Raw genomic sequence first — 16644 nt, 5'->3', positions numbered from 1 at the left:
ACAGGGAGCCTCCACTTGTACTGTTGGTCCAGGACCCACAAATTTTAGGGATGGTTTTGACTGTCGGTATCCCATTTCTTACCTATGTGGTGGCTACATGTGTGTTTAGTATATAATTTTTTTCAACTGTATATGCATATACACGTCTAAATGTGCGTGTGTGTATACATACAGATATACCATATGTCACAATTTAAAAAAAATGATTAAAATAATTTTTTACCACTCTTAGGACAGAGTTCAAGCTCTTCTCATGACACATAAAGCTTTGTACACTCTGTGTGCTGCCTACATGTCTGGCCTCATCTCCTGCTGTCCTGCCCCTCACTCTCAGCTCCAGCCATACTGACCATCTTGTTCTAGCTAACAGGCCAAGTTACAGAGGAGCTTGTTGGGGGGGAGCTTGATCAGCTCTGCATTTAAAGCCATTTATATTAGCAAAGCAAAGAAGTACCTGGGATGGGGGTGGAGTATGAGGGGATGGGGTTGGAGGGCCAGCCAGTGACAGGAACGACGTGGCAGCTGCCGCCTCCCCGAGGTTGGGAGGAAAGGTGTCTGCTTATATAAGAAAGCTGGAGACAGTTCTGAAGGCTGCCGAAAAAGGAACAGTTGTGGTTGAAGGAACCATCAATCAGGTTTCCTGAACAGGTGGAGGCTGGGGCTACTCTCAGCAGAAAGCTGGGCTCAGAGCTCCAGTTACCAGCACAGAATCCAACAATCATAACTGATGCCAGAGGGGAGGGAGAGGAGGAGAGAGAAGCCTGAGTCAGCGGAAAGGGCAATTCCAGAGCACCTGAGGTGACTGCAGAAGCACCAGAAAGGGAGTTGGGGACCAGTGATGATAACAGCTAATGCAGTGGTTCTCAAAGTAGGGTTCCCTGGACCAGCAGCACCAGTCTGACCTGGGCACTAGTTAAAACGCAAAATTTCAGGCTCCCTTGAGTGAGAATCAGAAATTCGGAGGGAAGGGGAGGGCCCAGCAGTCAGTGGTTTAACAAGCCCTCCGAGGTGATTCTACTGCCCAACAGAGCCTGACTGTAGTGAGCGTGGGCTGTGCCGGGCGCTGTTCTGAATGATTTGCCTCTGGCCAAGTCACTGGTCCACCTAACACTGCTGCAACACAGAAGTGCACCATTTTACAGAGGGGAGACGTGAAGCAGGATGGTTTCTGTAACCCCCTGAAAATTAGAGCCAGATGGAGGTGGAGACATGATTCTAACCTCAAGCATATGCTCTGTCTTCACCGCTGTGCTCGCCCACGGTGAGGCCGTGACTGGGCACACAGCGCCTGGTGGGTTTCTTCAGACACTCTTGCTGGAGCCTATTCTGGGTCTGTGGTTCACTAAGGTTGAACCTAAGCGCCTGCATTTTTCTCAAGGTCCCAGGTGATGCTGATGGCTGTGGTCCGGAGTCCACACTGGGAACATCGGTACTGTTCTACTGACTTTTCCACATGAGGACTGAGTCCAGCAAATGGGCTTTTGGAAGAACTCCATGTGCATAGCCTCCTGCTGGGACTCTTGACTACAAATGACAGAAAACCCAAATTCAAACTGGCTTAAAGCAAAAAAGATGTATTTATAGACTCATCTAACTGAAACAGGTAAGATTTGCCTTCAGGTACAGGTGGACCCAGGGCCAAGGAGGTAGGATTCTCTCTCCCCACCTCTCGGCTCTGCCTTCCTTCCTGTGTTGTCTTCACTCTCAGGCAGGCGCTCCTCTCACAACGGCCTAATACGGTCAGATGGGAGCTGGAGCTGGGGTCACTCTGAAGGTGTCTCCATTCTTAGGTCTGGCGGTGGATGCTGGCTACCGGCCAGAAGGTTTGCACGTGAACTGTTCACGTGGCCTGGGCTTCCTCACAGTTCCAGAGGCGGACATTCAGAGGGAGAAGGAACCAAGCTGTATCTTTTATGACCTAGCCTCAGGTGCCACATAGTGTCAGTTCCACCATACCCTTGGCAACCTTGGTCATAAATGCCTGCCCAGGGTCAAGAGGATTTGGCCACTGGCTCCACCTGTTGGTGTGGGAGTGGCAGGGTGTAAGGAGAGTCCGTGGAACAGGGGACAGTGTTAGTCATTTTTGGAAAATATGTCACGGGGAGGTCATGACTGGGAGAGGGCGTGAGGGGGCTCTTAATATGCTCTATTTCTTGATCAGTTGCATATACATATTTTTATTTAGTGGAGGTACTGGGGATTGAACCCAGGACCTCGTGCATGCTAAGCATGCGCTCTACCACTGAGCTATACCCTCACTCCAGTTGCATAATTTTTTAACTATACCACCATGTCATTTGTGCGGTCTCTGCACGTGCAGTTCCAGACTTTCCCTTACCCTTCATATCTTAGCTCTTCTGTCCTCTCCTCCAGAACGCCAGGAGTGACATCCCACACCTCCTCCTTGACCTTAGTCCTGTCGGCACCACGGAGCCTAGTGATTCCTTGATAATAGTGCATCTCACCTTACCTTAAATTGTCCTGTTCAGGTGTTTTACCCCTCCCCCAACCCTAGGCCAGACGACTTCAAACCTTTTTGACTACATACCCCACAGAAGTTTATGGGCACGTCTCCAGGATGTGTATATGCATGTGGATGTGCTGTGTAACTTGAGTTGCTCTGTATTAATATGTACAATATAAAACATGCACTAAAAGCGAAATGCTTTGAGATAAAACTTTATAAATACTTTAATATTTTCCTACATCTAAAAACATTGGTCTTGAAAAACCCCAGAGAACCAGAACCCTCTTGGTCACTAGGCCTGTGACCCTGAGTTCCATGGGGTCACGTGCCAATCTGTCTTGCTCGCCTCAATATCCTAGCCACTGGGTAGGAACTGGATGTGGAAATGAATTCACCTGCACTAAAGATCTGTGCACTTTATGGTATGTGTTATACTCCAGTAAAAAAGTTTACTTAACAAAAAGGTAAAATCTTGACAGCCAGCCAGTAGGGCCTTCACATGACTGCAGACCCTGCTGACGTCCAACAGCAGTGGTGTTGAGTGTCACCTGAACTTTTGTTTTCTTCCAGTTCCTTGCTGATAACTTCCTTTCCTTGTCCCACCCTCCGTACTATAAAAGTCTTCCACGTTGTGGAACTTCTAGGAGTATCTCTCCGTTTGCCAGATAGGATACAGCTCAATTCATGGATTTTTAAATAAAGCCAGTTAGATCTTCAAATTTATTCAGTTAAATTTTTTTTAACACCCCTAAAATGTTAGCACTAACTCACCATGTGGGTCACCAGTGAAGATGTGTTTGGCTGCAGGTAAGAGGAGCCAGGTCCAAACGGCTTGATCAGAAGGAAATTATTTTATTATTTCAAATTGTTTTCATTATTTCACATAGCAGGAAATCCAGAGGTAGGGTGTTTCAGGGTTGTGACATTCAAACATCTAAGAAAATCTAATTATATTTTACTTCAATAAGAAGTTTAGTTTAAAAAATACGTATATTTACTGAGTGCTAACTAATCACCAGGCACAGTTCTAGGAACTGGAGATACAGCAAAGAAAGCGAAGTCCCTTAAATGTTGACAAGGCGCTCAGGTCATTTTTTCTGCCCTGACGTCCTCAGCATCAGGTGAGTCACCAGGAGGTGGCATCTGCCCCCATCACCACCTCCTTACACAGCATGTCCAGAGGCAGAACAAGGAGTTTGTCCTTCCTGCTCCCCCGCTGTTGTTAGCTTTACTGAGGTATAACTTACATGCAAAAAGATACCAGTTGAAGGTGAACAATGCAACAAATCCCAAAAAGTTCCCTCTCCCCTTGCTAATTTAGAGATAGTTTTATCACACATTTTTGAATGCTTTAACGTTTCTATGTTCTTGGTTTTGAGATTTATAAAAACAGCATTATCCTCTATGTGATGTTGTGAATTTTGCTCTATTCACCTTATTTTTCTCGTGCATCTGTAGTTCCTTCCCTTTCACTGCTGCATAATATTCCATCATGTGGATTATATAGTTTATCCATTTGCCTTTCAACAGCCGTCAGGTCTGTTTCCAATTTTGTGCCGTCAGTGCTATCACAAACCTTGGTAGCCTCACCTGGTGCATGTGCCTAAGTCTCTTCTCCAGTATCTGAGAATGGAGATGCTGAGGAGTGAGGGACTCAAATCTTCAACTTAGTTGAATTTTTTCAGATAATATGCAGCTATTTTCCAGAGGGTTGTACTAGTTTGCACTCCCACCAGCTGTGTATGAGACGTCCTGCCAATTCCCATCTTCACCTCGGGTTATCTGTCAATTTGAGGTGTAAAACAGAAATCTCAGTGTGGCTTTTTTTTTTTTTTTTAACTTTAGATGTTTCAGGGCTGGCTTTTAGTGAGATGGGTGGGACCAAAAGAGGAGAAAGGGAATTCAGGGCTTGCTGGTAGTGGTGAATCTTTATGATGGGTGGGACAGTGGGAAGGATGGGGATGAAAAAGGAGGGACATGGTATCAGGGCACGGAGAGAGTGTGGGAACCAAGGTGATGATCTTGCCAAAATCAGAGATACGGCAGTGGGGCATCTGGGCAAGCAGGCTGGCATGAGACGAAGCCGGTCTCAGTGGGGTCCTCATTTGTCCTTCCCTGATAATTGATGAGGTTGAGCATCTTTTCATATCAAATGAATTACAAAACTATTGGAGCAACAGAATAATCTCAAAGGAAAAGGCCATTAGGCTATTAATTACTATATCTTAAGAGCAATGTTTCTAATGAACTTGAAGAAAAAAAATTAGGGAAATCTCAGACTGGTAAGTCTTTATCAAAATCTGTGTTGTACGAAAAAGAGTTGATAGAAATTATACAAAAAAAAATAAGTCCTCATTCAGAAATGGGACACCAGCAGAGGATAAATCCCAGGAGCTCCAGGGTCACTCAGGGACAGATGCAGGACAGTCCTACAGAGGCTGATGAACCCACAACACATCTACTACACCCAGTAAGGTGAAGGCAGTTCAGGATACTGTGCTGGTGTCAGGGCCCATCAAAAACAAGACCTCCAGAGCTGGCTTCATGGTCCGGTTCGAGTCGAAAATGTGCATGGACCCACATCTCACTTGTCATGTCTTAATTCGGTTAACAGATATTTACTGACCCTGTGTCAGGTTCTGCAAATATATAGTGGTGACCAGAACAGACTTTGTTCCCATCCTCATGGATTTATCTGTCTAAAGAGGGAGACAGACATTTAGATGCTGTCATCACAGATGGTCGGGGCTGGGGATGGGGAAACCCAAAGAGCTGTAGAAGCCTGGAAGAGACACCCGAACCATCCTGGGGGATCAAGGAGAGTTTCCTGGAGGAGGAGGCATCTTAACTGAGGCCTGAAAGATGTATGAAATTAGTTGTGAGGAGGGTGTAGGGGAGAGATGCTTCAAAAAGGAAGAGGATGTACAAATGCTTAGAGGTGATGGGGGTCTGGAGTGTTCTAGACCAGCACGATCCAACAGAAACAGGGGAACCACAATGTAATTTAAAAATTTCTAGTAAGTGTATAGCTAGTAGTCATTCAAAACAAACAAAAACAGGTAAAATTTAATTTTAATATATTTTATTTAACCCAATATATCCAAAATATTACCATATTAACATATGATCAATATAAAAACTATTAATGAGATACTTTACATTCTCTTTTTTTGTACTAAGTCTTTGAAATCTGGTGGGTATTTCACACTTCAGGTACAGCTCAGGTCACACCAGCCACATTTCAAATCCTCAACAGCCACATATGGTCGGTGGCTGCTGCACTGAACAGCACAGCAAGACCCTGGTAACTCAAAGCATCGGCATCACTTGGGAGCTTGTTAGAAATACGGAATCTCAGGCCCCTCCCCAGACCCACTGACTCAGAATCTGCATTTTTAACAAGCTCCCAAGGGATTTATATACACATCAGTTTGAGAAAGTGGGCCCAGTTCTGCCTAAAACATTTCTGTGGCTTTGTACTGCCCTCAGGATAAAAGCCCAGATACTGACCTTGGCAATCATTCATTCATTAGTTACTGAGCGCCTACTGTGTGCCAGGCTCTGTGCTGGGTGATGCTGGGGACACTGCAGGGACAAAGACAGACCTGACTCCTGCCCTCATGGTGCTCCTAGGCAATTAACAGGCAAGTACCCAAATCCCTGTTTCATCTCGACTATGGTCAACGCGATGTGCTTGATGTGCAGTTACAGTGTGCGAGGAGCGTTAAGGAGGCCTGACCTGGAGGGAGTGGAGGGGGCATCCAGAAAATAACCCAAATAAAGCGGCCACTATCATGGCAAAAAGCCACACGCAGATTAAATGTCCCATTGCAGGGGACAGGCCTGCCAAGCAACACCAGCCTGTCCACGGCCACCAAAAGGGATCACTTTCAGGCTTCAGAGCAACATGGAGAAGTGCCTGGGGAAGGGGGCAGGGTTACAGGAAGCGGGCCAGGGACAGAGCCAGTGAGAGTATCGAACCCTGCCCAGATCTGTGGCGTTTGGAAAATGAGGAGGAGCGGGAACAGAGCATCAGGGAGGTGGGCAGTTGACCAGCAGGGGGAGGACATGGGGCCAGGAACTGAAGGTTACCTCTTCTCTGAAGACGAGGTCTTTCAATAAGAGACACCTAGACTTGCTTTAAAATAATTGAGTGGGGTCGGGGGAACAGGGTGTGCAGGACACAGAGGGAACAAGAATGGCCACATGCTGGGAGCTGCTGAAGCTGGGTGAGGGGGACATGGGTGTTCATGAGACTTTTCTCTCCACTGTTGTATGTTTTGGAATTTCCCCTAAAAAAAAAAGTGTTTTCCTTCAAATTCAAATAACTAGGGATGTTGGAAAAAAATTTTTGGCAGCCGGAGAAGAAAGTAATTTAAGCCCTTCTTCTGAAAGGAACCTGCACTATTGGAAACGGGAGCATCTCCTTTAAGAATGGTGTCCAGGAGGAAGGGCGCTGAGGCACAGACCATGGACCCAGCCCTATTCCTGGGCTCCAGTCCCAGGGCTGCCACTTACTAGCTATGGAACCTGAAGCAACTGATTTCAACTCTAAACACCTCCCTGAAAAGCTGGGATCCTAACAGTGGCTGCCTCCTGAGGGCTGTGTGAGGTGATTGCTGAATTAATGCAGGCGAAGGGCTTGGACTGGTGCCTGGGATGAAGCTGTGCCACGTAAATGCTGGCAGAGATGATTGAAGCACGTGCCAGCCAGATTTAACACCGCACAGGGGCTCACAGCGAATGCATCGACGGTTCCCTTACACAGAATTCACTGTTTCAACAGTCGCCGATAAGAGTAGATGACAAGAATTCTCCCAGCACCAATGCCCTTCAGGAACCTTCCTTTGCCCTTACAGAACCCCTTTTATGTAAGTCAGCTGCGCCAATGCTTGGGAGACACCGTCTAAATTACGTAAGTGGTGTTTTTAATGGTAGCTGTGAAAATTAATGGTAGAAAATTCCCTAAGTGGATGTGATTTCAGAAGGAAGCTTGAAAGTCCCTTCTAGGGTGACCATCCCAGTGCACAGAGAAATAGACCTCTGTCCTCTTCCTGCTGCTGTAGAATTTTTTAAGGTAATACAAATGATTCCTGAAAGGTTTCTTCCTCCTAAACACAATGTGATTTTTTTCTTAATATTTTCTCCCCCGACAGCTGCTGGTGTTATGTTAGTATTCAGTGCCAACATGCCCGCTGCAAAAAATTGTAAGTAAATCTCCCCTCCCCTACATTCAGCACTCATGACCACTGGTTATGTTTTATTCATCATCCTTACAGATGATGATCTGGGAGTGTCTTAAAATTATATGAGTGGGAAGAAAGTGGGGCAGGACGGGCTGGGCGAGGGTCCACACAGAGGCCCAGGTGAGCGCTGGCCACGTTCAAAGAAACAGTTCAGTGGGTCTGGAGCTCAGGGAGACCGGCTAGGTAGTGGTCAGGAACTAGATCACACCAAGCCTCCAGCATCAGTCCAGGAGTTAGGACTTCGCCCCGCAGACACTGGAGAAACACGGAAGGGCTGACATGATCAGATTTGTGCTTCATGAAACCCCTCCACTGTCAGGTGGAGGTGGGTTAAGGGGTGAGATGGGAGGCCAGGCAGAGAGAAGGCGGGAGAGGACAGGGTTGGACCAAGGCAGGGCCATGAAAGGTGAGCAGGGGGCAGATGGGAGAGATGACCAGGAGTCCTGGTGGTCTGGCTGTGGAAGATGATGGGTGGGGATGGGGAGGGAGGCAGCAGAGGCGAAGCCCAGGATTCTCTCTGGGAGCCTGGGGTGTGGGGCGGGCCCCCTCTGAGACAGGGACCAAGAGGAGGAGCAGGTTTGTAGTCTGGGGCGCGGAGAGTGTTAGGGGCCCAGGGATCATTACTCTTACTGCTCTTATTTTTATAAGGTGTAACATCCCACCACGCCAGGCTGCCCAAGAGGTCAAATCTCCAAGCCAGACTGCTGGATTGAGAAAAGCAAACAAAGGTAATCCAGTGTGTCATAAAGTACTAGTCAAGAGGGTGGACGCATCATAAGATGCATGGAACATTCCAGAAAATCAGATTTAGGTCCAGCTGCATAACACAAAGGATCCCACACATGAAAGCTTGCTTTAAAATCCTGATCAAAGTCTCCCTGTAAAAACTTACCCATTTAGGGGTTTGATGAGATGGTTGTTGAATGTGGGGCAACGGCCAGTCCTGGCTACTCCCAGCACATGTGTCTTACTGGTCGTACTGGCTGATACATACTGTCCTTTGCCAATAGGCAGGATGGGGAGGGGCTTCTTAAGGCCTCAGGACTCTCAGATCTGGGGCCCAGGGAGGAGTCTGAGCTAAGGGCAGGGTGGGCACCATTAGTACAGAGACAGGAAGCAGACCACAAAAGAGAGTAAAATGGCCCAAGGGGTGGAGCAGAGAAGAGCCCTCCACATTTAAGGGGTCAGTGAAAACAGGACCTTCTTGCAAAGCAGCAAGACACAGGAGGAAAATTAGGGGACAGTGTTGTCACAGAAACCAAGGGAAGCGTGTCCTTACAGAAGGTGGGAATGGCCAACACTGTCAATTTTTGCCAAGATGGCCTGTAAGATGCACACCAAAAACTGCCCACTCGGCCAGAGAAGGAAGTTACAAAGAACACATAGGGGTGTGGGGAGGCAAGAAGCACCCTCTAGAGATAGATTAGAGTCAGATACCAGTATGGACTCTGGTTTATTTTTATGCACAGGTATCTGTGTCTGTACGCAGACACACAAATACAGGTATGTGTGTATACGTGGGTTGTACGCGTACACATCTCTCCCAGCTCTGTCAGCTGAGAGGGACCAGAAAGTGTCCCTCAGCAGCAGTGACCACACCCAGTGCCCAGACCTTGGTATCTAATACCTTCTTCCATCAAAGGAGAAGCAGCTGGTTCTAGGGCTGGGGCAGGGAAAACGCAACATGAGCGTGGAGCATCTTACAGCAGAAAGTCAGGAAGTGCCTGAGAAGAAGAAAAGAGTAAGGAACACAGAGCTAACCTGAAAGAGCCCCTTTGGCCAAAATGGGAAAAATGTGAGTGAAAAAGTTAATTATGGTAGTATCGGGTTATGGCCAAAGAAAAAAATAAATTTCCGTGAGTCCGTACTGGTATAAATTATTGACTGTACAAATAAGACAAATAGGGTAGAAGGGACCAATCTTCCTACAGAAGAATTCCCAGTGAGAAACGCAGGGGAAATGAGGAAAGCAGAAAAGCATCATTAGAACAGCGCCGTGATGATTTGTGCAGGTCCAGCGACCAGCGCCAAGAGTCCGTGGGGAGAACTCTGAGGAGAAACAGGACATTTGCACAGCCTCAAAAAACATCTTCCCACGTTTATTAATAACTGTGGTGGTTCTGATAATGAAGAAGACAAATTCTTTGATGTTTTTTCCTCCAGGAAGAGGCGCTTAAGTCTCCCCTTGAGTACGGGCTGGACTGTGTGACTTGCTTCTAACAAGCAGAGTGAGGGAAGGGAAAAACTGTGACATTACAGTTGGGAAACCTGGTGGGCGGCCCGTGGCACAGGGCGGCAGGTCACCATCACCTGAGCGTACTCCTCCCCACACCTGCCAGCCCGGTCTAACCATGAGGAAAGTTAGTCCCCGACAGAGGGGCATTCTACGCAATACCTGACCAGCGCTCCTCAAAACTGTCAAGGTCATGAAAAACAAAAGACTGAGAAACTGTCACAGAGTGGAGGAGACCAAGGAGACATGATGAACGGATGTGACACGGTATCCTGGACTGGATCTTGGAACAGAAGAACATCAGTGGAAAAACGGGCAGATGTAAGAAAGCCGGGAGTTCCCTCAGTAGGATACGCATCAGTGTTAATTTCTCAGTTTTGACAAATGTTACTTTAAGTAAGACACGAACATGGGAAGAGGCTGAATATAAAGCATATGGGAAGTCCCTACTGTGTGCCTTTTCTGTAAATCTAAAGTTATTAAATAAAAGTTTTTGTGAAGTACCTCCTGACTTGGCTACAAGTAGTCACCATCAGAGTCCCTAAGTCCCTACATCTGCCTCTTTAGCTCTCACCCCATGTGGCCTCTACTCCAGGAAGTCCTCCCTGATACCTCAAACTAGATCAGGAGGCCCCCGTGCCTCCCACTTCCTGCCCTGACCACTCACTCCCCCAACCGCACTGGACATGTGCTCGGTGAGGGTGGCCCGCAGGGTCATTACCGTGTTGGATCCCCAGCCCTAAACCTTCTGAGCTCAGAGCCTACCGGATCCCACCTTCCTGGTCTCTCCCACTCCATCACCCAATCCACGACAATCCTGCAGCTACAAAACCGTCTGTCCCACCCACCTAGCAAAATAGGGTCAAATCTCACTCCCCAGGCCTGTCCCCAATATACCAACTGTTGGGAATACTGTGTAACTGCGAATGTTGGAGGTGACTGCCCAGTCCCCAGCCCTTCCCAGCAGACAGACATCAACACTGCAGGAATCCTCCAGCGACAGCCGGTAGAACAAGGTTGGACACTGGACCCCAGCAGCCCGATTTGTCTGGGGAATCTGAAATGGGGCCAGAAGGGTTGTAGGGCACTGCACTGGAAGGGTGCGGAGTCAGGGCAAGAGTGCACCCAGGCCCAGCCCAGCCGCCTGCAAACAGAGGAAGCAGCAGATGCAAAGAGCAGCAGAGACCGCAGGGCCCGGAGGAGGAGGAGGAAAACGGTCGCTGCCCCACGTTCGACTCTGTTCTCAGGAAGCCCTCGTCCATTTCCTCCCGGCATCGCCTGCGACACCTGCACTGTGGCTTCTGCCTTCAGAGTGCATCCAGACGACTGCTCTTGCCCACCTGTGCCCCTCTCTCCCCGAGACAATCACAGCAACCTCCTCCCAGGCCTCTCTGCTCTCACTCCCAGACCTCGATCCAGCCACACTCCTTTCCTTGGTGATCTCATCCTGGGCCTCAGTACCATGCAAGTGCTAGTGACTCCCATGTTTCCGTCTCCAGCCCAGACCTCGCCCCTGAAGGCCAGACTCCTGTATCCCAGACTCCTGTATCCCGCTGCTTGCTCACAAGTCCACTGCGATGCTACCGTGTCCACAGCTCCCTGAGTCTCCCCCAGACAGTTACTGACAGGCACTCTCCTCAGGCTAAAACCTTATGGTCATCGATGCCCCTTTCTCACCCCACACCCGAGTCCTGGCCACTCCTTCCTTCAGATTGTACCCAAAGTCCAACTGCATCTCCCCACTTCCAAAGCCACCGCCCCAGCCAGGCTACACATCTCTCGGCTGGACCAGCGCAGCCGAACCAGGCCCCCGTCCTCGGAGCAGCCGGAGGAACCCCATCAGGATGCTCAGGCACGTCACCCTCAGCTCCTACTGCTCGCATCTCACTAAGAAGCAAATTCAAGTCCTTCCCAGGGCCCATTTGGCCCCGCATGCACTTGACCTCTTCTTCCCACTTGAATGGTTCAGTCTGGTCCAGTTCACTCCTTTCTGCTCCTCCAACATGCCAATCACACCTCAGGGCCCTTGAACTTGCTGTTTTTCCCATCTGGAGAAACATCCTTCCCAAACTATGTGCGGCTGGCTTCCTCCCTTTCTGTCAGGTCCTGCCTCTGTGACCATTTCCTCCAAGATAACTTATTTAATCCTTCCACCTGAAACAGCAGCCCCTGTCACTACCTGGAACAGAAGACGAGTTCTTACCACCTATGTATACATAGGTGGTAAGATATAAATATATATATATATTTAATCATCTGCTTTCCCCATTAGAATGTAAGCTCCACAAGGACAGGGCTATTGAGGGTCTTGTTTACTATTAAAACACCAGCACCTAAAACAGGGCTTGAAACAGTACTCAATCTCTGATGAGTCAAGAAGTAAGTGAATAAAACCCAGAAATCAGTTAGGATATTGGTTCCAAGTAGTAAGCCGCCTAATTCAACCTGGCTTAAATGATTAAAAAAAAAAAAAAGATTTACTGGATTCCCTAGTAAGTCCTTCAGGTGAGGCATGATCCAGCACTTCCAACAGTATCACCAAAGGCCTGGTGCTTTTCTGTCTCCACTAGGCCTTCCAATAAAATGGCTTCATTCTTGTGGCCACAACACACTTGGGCACATGCTTCGTAGTAATTATCATCCCTGCCGTACATTAGGCATTTGCTGTCTGTCAGACCCTGCATGCCGCACAATTCCCCTCTGAGATGAATAGTATTACAATCTCCATTTTCATAATCTCAGAAAGGTGAAGTCACTTATCTAAAATCATACTGCTCAAGTGGGTTAGTAACGCTTTCATTCATCTTACCTCCACTTCTTTAACAATCATGAAAATTTTGATGCTGATGAACATGATCCTGACAACTCCTAATGCACGTTCAGCCCTTACTATGCGTCACGTATCTTGCTAGTTTCATTAACTTTTCTGTGCCCTCGTTTCCTCATACAATGGCAATAATAATAATATTACCACATAGGCTGATTGTGAGGACTAAACGAGCTAGTATGTAAAAATGGTAAGATCTCAAAAAAATATTTGTTCGTTTCAGTCAGCTACTACTGGATAACAAGTCATCCCCAAAACACAGTGGCTTAAGATCGCAACCACTTCATCTGCTTCAATTCTGTAATGGACCAGGCTCTGTGGAGGAGCTGACTTGGGATGGCTGGTCTGTACGCCATATGGTGTCAGTGGGCAGCTGGGCTGGACTATCCAAGATGGCATCACTCAGGTCTGATTTAGCACATCAGCTAAAATAGTGGAACAGCTGGGGGCTAACTGGACCTCTCTCTTTCCACATCCCTCCACAGTGGGGTGGCTGGACTTCTTTACACAGCAGCCCAGGGCTCCAAGAGAGTAAAAGTACAAGCCGCCAGGCCTTTATGGCCCAGGCCCCCCAATCAGCACAGTGTCACTTCCATGCAGTCTGTCAGTCAAAACAAGTCACAGGCCAGCCCAGACTAAAGGAGAGGAGACTCCACCTCCACAGGAGGAAATGGAAAAGAGTGTGCAGCCTTCTTTGGCAGCAGCTACTTTACTTTCCTGCTAACAGCCTCCCTGCTCGTCTCTCTACTCCAGCCCTAAATCCCCCCAGTCAGTTCCCCACACAACAGCCTGAGGAATCACACATGACCGACCATGCCTCCTTCCACTGCTTAAAATTCTACAACTTCCCACTGCACGTGGGGAAGGACACACAACCCTAATAGGACTTCGTGGTCGGGCCTCTTGCTCACTCTCAGCCTCTAGGTTCCAAATACCACGCACACACTTACCTCTTAATTGGGTTAGTGCCACCTCCTTCACCACTGCAAATCTCACCTCCTAGGGTCCAGATTAGGTTTCTTCAAGCACCCTTATGACACTCTACCTTTCTCTGTATTTTTATATTTGTGTGATAAGCTGACAATCCGAACCTCCACCCTCAAGACTGTGAGCCCCATGGGGATTGGGAAACAATTTTGTTACCTGCTGTGCTCTCAACTCTGAGTGCAAAGTGGAGGCAAGGTGAAATGCCTGCTGAATGTCTGAGAAAACTTGAAGGCAGCCCCTAAAATTCCATGCATGGGGGATGGACAGAGTCCTGAGGATGCTGGGATCAGGATCTGCACTATAAGATCATCCATGTGCTCATTCAAGAGCTACTGAGTCTGTACGACACATCAAAAGCTCTCCTAGGTGTTAGACATAAAGCACAGAGTAGACCAAAGCCTCTTCCCTCATGAAGCTTATGGCTGCTACGGTAGGAGACAGACAATAAACAAGAAAAATAAGTTATATGGCGTGTTAAGTAGTGATATGATTAATGCTAAGGAAAAAGTTAAAGGGAAGACAGATACGAATGTTAGTGGTATAGGTCTATGAGGTGGTCTGGGAAGATCTCAAGCAGAAGGTAACAGCTGAGATTTGTCACCTTGACTATCTGGGAGAAGACTGTTCCAGGTAAAGAGAAAAGCAAGTGCAGAGGCCCCGAGGCCAGTGTGCCTGGAGCTGAGTGAACAGGAGGGGGAGTAGATGATGTCAAGTAACAGGGAAAGACCGTGCAGGGGCCACGGAGAGGAATGTGGCATATACTTCCTGTGAGATGGAATCACAGGATACTAAGCAGGGGAGGGATATGACCAGATGCAGGGGTTCAGTGTCCCTTTGGCTGCATGTGAGGGGCAGACAGTGGGGAGCAAGGAGACCACTGATGGTCTAGGCAGGAGATGAAGGCGGACAGTACCAGGGTGGCAGGAGTGGAGGTGGGAAGAAATGGTCAGGTTCTGAAAATACCTTTGAAGGTGTTTGCTGATGAACCAGATGTGGGTTTAAGACAAAAGAGAGGGGTTAAGGACAACTCCAAAGCTTTTGGTCTGAACATCTACAAGTATGGAGGTGGCATTTACTGAGAAGAATGTGGGAGGAACACGTTTTGAGGAAATGACCAGGAGTTCAATTTGGCCACAGTTACTCAAGATGTCTCTGGATACCCAAGAGGAGATATCACGTAGGCAATCAGTCAACAGAGGACACGTTCTGGGCTAGAAATGGAAATTGGGGAAATATATTTCTATGCTTATCACAAATTCCTTACAGGACCTACATGATCTGACTACTGATGTCTTGAGGCTCATCTTGCACTTTGCTATATCAATGGTACACACACACACCACAAATCCTGAGCCCTCCATTTCCTAGTCATGTGATCTTAGGCAAGTTAGTCAATTTTCTCTATCAGCACTAACATCATTTGCAAAATGTAGATCACACTGGTAGTAGCTTCCTAGGACTGTTCATTCAAAAAATTTTTTATTAAGCATTTTCGATATACCAGGCACTGTTCTACGTGGTGAGATCCCTTTCCCACCCCTCTTCACCTCCCTCTCCCACACAGCGTGTCACCCTGTCAGCTCAGCCTTCAGGACGTCTTCCCCACCCACACCCATCCTCCCCTCCCATCCAAGATCCCTGCCCTGGTCCATCCCCGACATCTCTTGCCTAGGATCATGCCACAGCTGCCATCCTGGGCTCCCAGACTCTAGTGTCTTTCCATTCAACCTAGTCCCAGACGGCAGCACACTGGGCCATACTCCTTCCGGAAAGCCTCCCGAGGCTCCTCACTGCCCTCGGGACAAAGTCCCAATTCCCTAAATGGCCAACAAAATCTCCCATGATCTAATTCACAGAGCACTTTCAGTAAGATTTCCACCAACACCAGATCACCTGCAGTTCATTAACACACAGGGCTGTTGTTTCTCATTGCTGCCCTTGCGCAAGCCATCCCACCGCACCAGCGCCATCCCCAAACATCCCTCCATCTTCAGGTCTCAGCTCAAACAGCTCCCCGCCCCCGCCCCTCCACGAAGGTTTCTTTACCGCCGGCGGACCTCCACGTTCCACGCTGCCTCCGTTAGCGAACACATGCAGGTCCGTAATGGGGCCTTTGCCCGTCTCTCCTACCGACTGGGGCCTCCTTCGAGCTGGACCGAACACAGCGGCTAGTAACGCCCCGGGTGGTGGGGTCTCTTCCGGCCTGCCTACGCGCTTAACTCCTGCTCGGTAACCACGAACGCCTAACCCGCACCCTCTCCCGACACAGCCCAGAAACTCACGTTCCGCGTGCCTTACAGAACTCAGCACTTGCGCAGTCTGGCCAAAGCCACCCAATTACCTCCTTCTCCTCCTCTACAACCCGCCTTAGGCATCCGGGCCCAGGCTGCCTTTGACTGCCGATTGGCTGCTGGAGAACCCGCCCCTAAGCACGCGAGCGAAAAGAATTCTGGCCTTTGTAGTTCCCCAAGGGAAAATTGGAAAAAAGTGAATGCCCCGTAGAAATCCATTTCCCAGGAAGCGCCGCGCCCCAGTGATAGGGGACGGTACCCTTTGAATCTGACGGGGCTTGACTGGTCGATTGGAATTACCATGGAAACAGGCCCACTTACCTGGAACCCTGGGAAAATCATTTTGCCCGAGAATCTCAAAACACTTTGTTCGCAATGGTTCTAAATGGGTGAGACCAAAAGTGTCAGGGATAAATTCTGTACCCACTGCCTGCCTGCCATTCCCCGGATGGCACCAATAAGGCCTGCTGCAAGCACTTGGCACCTACCGGATGCCCGGCAAAAGGAGCCATGCCTGTGCAGACTCTGTGGAAGCCCTAGCTTATTAGGGCAGAACCTGTTGTTTCCCAGAGACAGGCCAGAGCTGGGCCTCT

At 48.5% G+C, this 16644-nt stretch overlaps 1 non-coding gene across 2 annotated transcripts; it reads left to right on the top strand.

Moving 5' to 3' along the window:
- Positions 1–7243: 7243 nt before the first annotated feature.
- LOC105062905 (uncharacterized) lies at positions 7244–10434 on the top strand. 2 transcript variants are annotated; one of them, XR_006722044.2, is made up of 4 exons: positions 7244–7382; positions 7624–7674; positions 8362–8441; positions 9877–10434. It is a non-coding gene; the product is annotated as an uncharacterized LOC105062905 (transcript). The 2 variants fall into 2 exon arrangements; XR_012509035.1 differs by having other exon boundaries at positions 7301–7674.
- The last annotated feature ends 6210 nt before the right edge of the window (positions 10435–16644 follow it).

Source organism: Camelus bactrianus, chromosome 9 (assembly GCF_048773025.1).
Source record: "Camelus bactrianus isolate YW-2024 breed Bactrian camel chromosome 9, ASM4877302v1, whole genome shotgun sequence".
NCBI lineage: Eukaryota > Metazoa > Chordata > Mammalia > Artiodactyla > Camelidae > Camelus > Camelus bactrianus.
Note: the sequence above shows the minus strand (reverse complement) of the source record. Positions and strands in the feature narration are given on the sequence as shown.